The sequence below is a fragment of the Pelodiscus sinensis genome, chromosome 2, assembly GCF_052426305.1.
Source record: "Pelodiscus sinensis isolate ZL-2025 chromosome 2, ASM5242630v1, whole genome shotgun sequence".
NCBI classification, from domain to species: domain Eukaryota; kingdom Metazoa; phylum Chordata; order Testudines; family Trionychidae; genus Pelodiscus; species Pelodiscus sinensis.
The window spans coordinates 51227908-51236501 of record NC_143053.1 but is presented as its reverse complement, the minus strand read 5'-3'; positions in this window follow the sequence as shown (position 1 = coordinate 51236501).

Sequence of the window (8594 nt, the reverse complement as noted above, 5' to 3'; positions counted from 1 at the left end):
GTCAGCATCCTGTCTGACACTCACACATCTGGCAGCCCTCTCACCTGCCTCCATCTCAGCAAGAATATTTCCTATCTGTCTGAGCTGTGGACAGGAGCCAGGTCACACACATGCCTCCTCCTGTCTGGCTGCTCTACCTGTCCCCAAAAGGAGTCAGAACAGCTAGAAGCAAAAGAAGGGATGGCGGCAGCAGGTGGAGGTGGAGGTGCCCAGTACTAGCACCATCCTCCCCCAGTCAGACCCTCTAATGCCAGCCTGGAGAGATTCCAGGCCTCTGCCTCCCTGTGAGACCCAGAGACTCCTGACACCCAGAGAGAGCCCAACCAATTCCCAGATCAACCCAGCCCTCCCGGAAACAGACCCCTTCCCCTGAATCACATTCCCCACAGACTCTGTCTTCTAAAGAGACCCTCTGGAAGATCCCAGATCGTGCTGTCCAGAGAAACCTCAGCCATCAGTCGCCCCCAGTTATCAGGCTTCAGACAGACCTCAGTTCTCCTCCTACATGATACCTACCTAAGCAGCACTCCCAGATATTGCAGCATCCATCACTGACAACACCCTGGAATCCCACCCCAGTATCCCACATGTTGCCCATACCCAAGCACTCACACATATACCCCAGATATTCCTGACAGCACAAACTCCATGGCTGTGTCTAGACTGGTAAGTTTTTCCGCAAAATCATCTGTTTTTGCGGAAAAACTTGCCAGCTGTCTACACTGGCCACTTGAATTTCCAGAAAAGCACTGACGATCTCATGTAAGATCGTAGTGCTTTTCTGGAAATACTATGCTGCTCCCGTTCGGGCAAAAGTCTTTTTCCGAAAGACTTTTGCGCAGTGTAGACAGCACAGTACTGTTTTCCGCAAAAAAGCCCCGATCGCGAAAATGGCGATCAGGGCTTTTTTGCGGAAAAGCGCGTCTAGATTGGCCATGGACGCTTTTCCACAAAAAGTGCTTTTGCAGAAAAACGTCCTGCCAATCTAGACGCGCTTTTCTGAAAATGCTTTTAACGGAAAACTTTTCCGTTAAAAGCATTTCCGGAAAATCATGCCAGTGTAGACGTAGCCCATTAGTCCAGCATCCCATGCTCCGGCACTCCTGATGGTCCGGCACCATCAGGAACCCGGAAGTGCTCTGGCTGCCGGACAATTGGAGCTGCTCTGCGCCTGGCTTCCCTGATTCAGCCGCTGCTGAAACTGACCAGCAGCTGAATCGGGGAAACCGGAGGCAGAGCAGCTAGGGTGCTGCTGGTTTGGTCCCGTAGTGCTCCCCTTGGGGCTGCAGGACCAACCCGGCAGCACCCCAGCTGCTCTGCCCCAGGCGTCCAGATTCAGTCGCTGCTGAAACTGACCAGCAGCAGCTGAATGGGGATGCCTGGGGCAGAGCTGGACTATCGGAAGGGGGGGCTATGAGGGGTCTGGAGTGGCATCCCCCTCACCCTACCCCAGACCCCTCACAGCCCCCCCTTCTCATAGTCCGGCATATCTGATAATCCAGCACCCCCTGGGTTCTAAAGGTGCTGGATTATCAGAAGTTTACTGTACCCCCAGATGGTGACCCCAGACACCCTTCAGCACCCACCAGCTCAAGCACCCCCAGAATCTACTCCCAGTGTAGATTCCTTGCCTACCCCAACCCAAGTAGTCACCCACATATTCCCTATTTGCCCCAGCCTCCAACCTCCCAAGTTTTGTGTAGCTTTGTATCCTAACCCAGACACTGCTTTGAGGAAGGGTAGAGTAACCATAAAATGAAGCTTATGGCCATACACAGACTATTTGTAACTAGTTCATTAAATAATGTACATAAAATGTCACACATGGAGCTATGCAAAACTTAGCAGCTATGGTAACAAAAGTCAACCCGAGTTTGCAGAGAGCCTGAAACAAGAGCTCCAAGAGAACTGCCCCAATCATTCAACTCGGAAACTTGCTGCCTCCTCATAGTGTAGGATGGAACCATGGAGGGATGTGCCTTGGGTCCTGGATTGCCTTAATTCAGCTCTACTGAATCTGGTTTTCCACAAATTCTCTCACTACATTCCTGCTCTCCTACACTTCCTTCATAAGCCCTTTCCAGAAACTGTGGGTAAGAAAGAAAGCAAAAGGAGCTGGAGGAAGGACCTTGCAGATCAAGGAGTTACATGGAACAGGGCTGACTGAGCTTGGAATTAATCAACAGGGAAAGGAGGAGCTTTACTGAGTACTTCAACAGGGAAACCATCAGATACATACATATTAATTATGACTGGCAGGATCTCTTTCAGATGAACAGTTCAGTGCTGGTGAGGGCTTGTTTAGTCTGGCCCTGCTCTCATGGACTGAATTATTCTGTGTGTGGCTTGGTATATTGGATGCTAGCTCAGCAATTTGTGACTGGCATCTAGTGGTGAGTAATTCTTGCATAACTGTTCAATGAACAGCCAGAAGCTAAGTCACAGGTGGGTAGAGTTCACTGCCTTCCAAACCTGCTGCAGGAGGCAGGCGGAGAAACTTCTCCCACCATGGATTCTGCAAAGCTGACTAGTGGAGGCTGAAATGGGGGAGGGGTGCTCTCGTTACAAAGTGAGTTTTCCTTTTGTTATACAGAATGGTTAACCTAACACAGAGCCCAGTCTGCTTCTGCACCATCTGCTGTTTGGGAGGAGGAGTTTAAGGCAAGCTTCCATGAGCTTGGGAGATTTACATGTCCAAGGCCATGAGTAGTTAGTTGTTTTGTTAATAAAGTTGCAGCCAATTGAAGCAAATTTTCCTAAATCTTATGAGTCTTTTTCCACCATGTCCAGTGGCAATTTGTACTGGCTCTCCTGCCCTCAGACTTGTGTGGCTGGCATGGGTTTACAGCAATGATGTCATGGCTTTCCAGCCTCTTGACTAGCTGCCATCTGAAGGCCTGGCTCTTGACTGGCTGGCCAGTCTTCATGACTGTAAGGGTCATGGGATAATGGGTAGGAACAAACCTCTGCCTAATGGAAGTTATAGGGCAGCAGTGTAGCCCCAATCCTGCCCTTCCAATGTCTTTCTTTAAAAAACATAAAAGTATTTGTTTTTCTAACAATCAAGCCAAATTAGGCCTGCCAACAGGGGGGTGGAAAGGGGGCATTTGCCCCAGGGCCTGGCAATTCAAAGTGTACGGGACTTCCAGCTGTTGCTGCTGCTACTGTGGTGGCAGCAGTTGCCAGAGCCCCGGGGACAGTTGGAGTGCAGAGCACCACGCCGTGTGCTCCGTGTGGCTCTGGGGACTAGGGGAGATGGGAATGCACTGCCTAGAGCATGGCACTGAGGGCCTACTGCCCCCGGTAAAGCAGGTTCCGAATTAGACTGCCCATTTCAGGCGCGCAGAGCTGGGCCCCACCACCATCTTGCTATGGGGCCTGTACAAGCCGTCGGTTCCACTGAGCCAAATACAGCACATTTTTAACTACGGGTTAAACCACTTCTACATATCTATGTTACACTTTAATTTATTATCAGTTCACCATGTCTCATGTTCACGCTTTGTTTATTTTTAGACTTTTCTTGCTTAGAAAAATAAAATGCTTTCAGACCCAGAGCCTGATTATTATTAATGGTCTGTATTACAACAATAGAATGTAGACGTGCCAGCAAAACAAGAGCCTCGTTGTACTAGGCACTTTACAGACCCACGTGGAGATGGTCCTTGGTTTAACAAGCATACAAACTATGTCTACTTTTGATCTGGGAGGTGCAATTCCCAAGTTCTGTAGACATACGTCCTAGCTCTGCAGTAGCTAGCATGCTGCCAATAACAATGTAGTCAGGGAAGTTATGGAACACTTATGGAGGGGCTCCAGATGGATATGTACTTGGGCAGCTAGCCAGTGTTCCCTATAAGTTGTGCACTTGGACAGCCGCACAGAAGAGATTCAAATGCTGCCAGGCCTGTTGATTGGGGCGAGAAAAGGAGAGGGGGCAGTTGCCCTGGGGCCCAGCAATGGAAAGGGGTAGGGTTGCCAGGTCTCTGGTTTTGAACTGGACAGTCCTGTATTTGAGCTTTCTGTTTGGGAAACAAATTGAGAAAATATAAATGAGAAATATAAATGTCCGGTATTTTCTAAATAAGATGCCATGTAGATTGTGATGTCATGTCAAGTGTGTCCAGTATTTTTGTTGAAACCATCTAGCAACCCTAGAAAGGGGGCTGAGGCTCCAGCAGCCACGGCCACAGCTCTAGGCCCCTTTTGGTTGCTGCCAGGGGCAGGGCAACTGAAATTCTGCAGTTGGGGAAAGGCTCTGCATGGCTCTGAGGGGTGGGGGAGCCAGGTGGCGCTGAGGGCTGTCTGCCCCCAGCCCTTCTCCTTCTGCCTGAGGCCCTGTTCCCTGCAGGGGTGTGGAGACGGCCCCCTTGGAGTCTGTAGTGGCTGTCGGCCCTGCTGAATGCCATCCATCTGATTAGCAAAATGCTGACAGCCAGCAGCACGTGTGCCTACTGGTAGTGAACATCTATACATGCCTCAATGCAGATAACAACATTTATTCCGCACATAGATGAAAAAATTAGAGAGTGTTGCAGCAAGCCCAAGCCACTGCCTATGCTACCCCTGGCTACACTGCAATTATCAGCTCAATCAAAGCAAGGATGAGTATATCTACAAAAGCTGGAAATCATATCTCCTTCCTCATATGTAGACTCATCGGCTGTGTCTACACTGGCACCATTTTCCGGAAATGCTTAAAACGGAACAGTTTTCCGTTATGAGTATTTCCAGAAAAAGAGCATCTACATTGGCAGGATGCTTTTCAGGAAAAGCCCTTTTCCCGGAAAAGCGTCCGTGGCCAATGTAGACGCGCTTTTCCGGAAAAAAGCCCCGATCGTCATTTTCGCAATCGGGGCTTTTTTGCGGAAAAGACTACTGTGCTGTCTACACTGGCCCTTTTCTGGAACAGTTTTCTGGAAAAAGGACTTTTGCCCAAGCAGGAGCAGCATAGTTTTTCCGGAAAAGCAGCTGATTTCTTACAGTAAATCGTCACTGCTTTTCCGGAAATTCAAGGGGCCAGTGTAGACAGCTCGCAGCTTATTCCGGAAAAGCGACTGCTTTTCCGGAATAAGTGGCCCAGTGTAGACACAGCCTTCCAGTCTTAAGAGACAGATGGGACTCTGAGGCACAGAAAGATTATGTATCAGAGGGGTAGCCGTGTTAGTCTGAATCTGCAAAAGCGGTGAGGAGTCCTTTGGCACCTTATAGACTAACTGAAAGATTATGTCATTCATCCAAAATTTCAGAGGAAATCTGTGGTAGAAGGGAAAACTGAACTCGGATTTTCTGAATCCAGGCCAATGCTTTAACCCCAGGACCATCCTTCTTCCATTAGCAATAGTATTCTGCCGTAACTACTTTTCACTGGTATTACTCCACCTTTACACAGCTGTGAGAACAGAATTAGACCCTTCCTACAAAAATATGAACACATGGGCCCCATAAATGTTAACTATACTATATATATATATGAGTTCATTCAGAGAATATATCTTCCTCTAAATCTAAAGGCTTACAGCTGGGAGTGATTCTCCTTAAGATCAAATGCTCATTATTTTGATAGGATTTTTCACAGTAATCTAATTTAACATTATATAATTGGTTTCTGACAGTTGGGTTCGATTTACAGCCAAAAGAAAGTGAAAGTTGAGGCAAATTTGTTCAGAGGCCCACAAGAAGTTTTACAAGAAGCTATTTGGTGCAAGATCAGAATTTTTGTTGTTGTAAATGAATAGGATGAGCTATCTGAACTTCAGACTTTAAGTGATTAAACCTAAAACAAATTAGGACTTACCATGTGAATCCTATGAATACTTCTTATGCAAAAGTGAGTAAGAGTGTGGCAAAAACCTGAACGATCAGGAACACAAGGGATGAAGCCAGTGTCCTAATATTCCAGTCTGAAAAGTGTCAAAGGACTCTGAGACACTTGCATTTTATAGTGTCCCCTATGCTATGCTGAGCACTCATGTCAGGAGGAGGGAAGCACAGAAATGTAATCAGAAAGCTAGGTGTGAAACCTCATTGAAGAATGACAAAGAGAAATAGCCATTCAGCCTGCAAAGTTGAGAATACACAGAGGAAAACTGAACAAGACACTGTAAATCTTGTATAGATTCTCTCTTTCTCTCTCTACAGAAATAAATGTTTAATTAAAAATGACCTTGAAGGGTTCTTACATGATGAAGTGTCTACCTAATAAAATAAAGACATGCACTACTTTTGTTCTGCTCTGGCCAAGAAGTTATTTGGCTAATCTACATATAAATCTTTAAAGATGATATTCTGTATCTTAATGTATTTTTAAATTTCTGCTGTTAACAGCTATTCTCTTTGCTGAATGGGTAAGTATTGAACATAGCTGTGCATGCAAATACTGAAGCCCAGAATACTAATAAAGTAATAGATTTATTTATGCAGCATTTCAACTGTATCCTTGAATAGTATCATATCATTTTCTTCCTCTTTTGACAAGTACAACAAACTTGTTTCCTTGTCATGCTTATTTGTGCCCAAGTCTTACAGCATATGGGAAAGGTAGATCTTTTTGATCGGATGGTTGTTCTGATTAAAACATGATTAGTGCTCCATTTCTACAATTTCTGATGTCATCTGAGCATTTCTATAGTGCTTGTGAGCATAGTGTCTGAGGCCTACATTCCAAACAATATTTTAGGTGCCTAATTTTCATTTAAATGAATGGATATAAGCTCCTAAATACTTCTATGGATCATTGTCTTGAGTGTCCAGTGTCTATGGTTTTTCATTGGTAACATTTTCAGACATTTATTCGAGATGATGCCTTAAATATAGTTCTCTCTTTAGAACTTTCTACATAATAGAAACTTGTTCACTTGATGCAATGAATTTTTACATCATGTTTATGTTCTCTTTGGAACTTGGCTTTACCCTTTTGGAGCTTGGCACTTTGGTCCTGACTCCAGCAAAGCACATGCTTAACTTTAATGCATGGGGTTTAGTGTTTGTGGAGTAGGACTATCTTTCCAGAAAAACGGTGCAGTGTAGATGCACCCTGAGTGGCACAAGTGAGAGAAGGGAAAAGGCGACTTGTAAATACTTTATATTTTGGCCAATTCTACATTTCATGAGACAGACACTTCTAAAAGACACTTCTGTAGCCTGAGGGGATTTTTCCTCCTGCAAACAAGGGAAGTGTGAGAGCTTCCCAAAGTAGAGGAAGAAAGACTCCTTTATCAGGAAAAGTGTAAATGTAAGGGTCCCTACCAGCTCTCCCTATGGTCACCAATGACTCCAGTGTCTACAGCTGGAGATTTTCTAGCATAACTATATTGGTATAAACATATGGCTCTAGTTATACTGCCATAAACTGTAGAAAAGTTCTGAGGGACTACTTCTCTTCCTGTGCAATGTAATCACAATTATGACCAATGGAGGTGCTCAAGGTACAGCCTCCGCAGCTTAAATAGGAAGGGGAATCTGACAGGGCTTTCTCCACAATGAGTCTTCAACACTGGAGCATACTCTGTCCACAGTTCATCAGAGCCCAGCTTTGTTAACCTTCAGAGCAGACAGGGAGACTCATCTCTCCCACCATTCTCCTCCATAGACTTTCATGGAGATATGGCAGAACAAGAAATAGTTCTTTGTTACCTATTTGTAGATGAACATGATTGTTGTATCAATGATTTCTATATGAGTAGTTAATGTGTTTGTAGGCTATTTCATTAAGGGTATGTCTATACGTCAAAGATAATTCAAAATAACAGCCATTATTTCGAATTAACTTTAATAGCGTCTACACAGGCAAACCGCTATTTCAAAATAAATTCGAAATAGTGGAGTGCTTATTTCGAATTTGGAAAACCTCATTCTACGAGGAATAACACCAAATTCAAAATAGCCAAATCAAAATAGGGGGCCTTTAGCCCTTCCCAGGGTGCCCTGGTGGCCACTCTGGGCCGAACCAGGGAAACTCCTCTGCTCCCCGTTCAACCCCGGAGCCCTTAAAGGGGTAGACTCAGGGTGGAATAAGGCACAAGGCCCCAGTGGGGCACGCAAGGGAGACTTCACTCCTTCTCTGTCTGGAAGCTCTCCCACAGGGCCTCCCGTATACCGGTAGCCCCCTGATGGGCCTCCTGGCTGGTACCGTATGGGGATGTGCATACAGGGCAGCCAAGTGTTCAGCCTCTGCCATCCAGCATGGCAGGAAAGCCACTCCGTTCTGCTCAAACAAACTGTGCAGCACACAGCACGCTGCCACCACGTGCAGAATATTCCTTTCGGGAAGGTTGAGGTGGGCAAGGAGGCATCTAAATCAGGCCTTCAGCTGGCAAAACATTCCCTCCACCGCAATGCGGGCCCTGCTGAGCCTGGCATTAAAGGCTTGCCGGGAGGGGTTGAGGTGTCCCATGTAGGGCTTCATGAGCCAGGGTTATAGTGGGTAGGCCGCATCCCCCACCAGGCACACAGGCACGTCCATGTCCCTGACCCTGATGTGGCGGTCAGGGAAGAAGGTCCCGGCGTGCAGCCTCTGGCACATGGAGGAGCTATGGTAAACCCGCGTGTCGTGTGCTTTGCGGTACCAGCCCATGTTAATGTCCATGAACTGG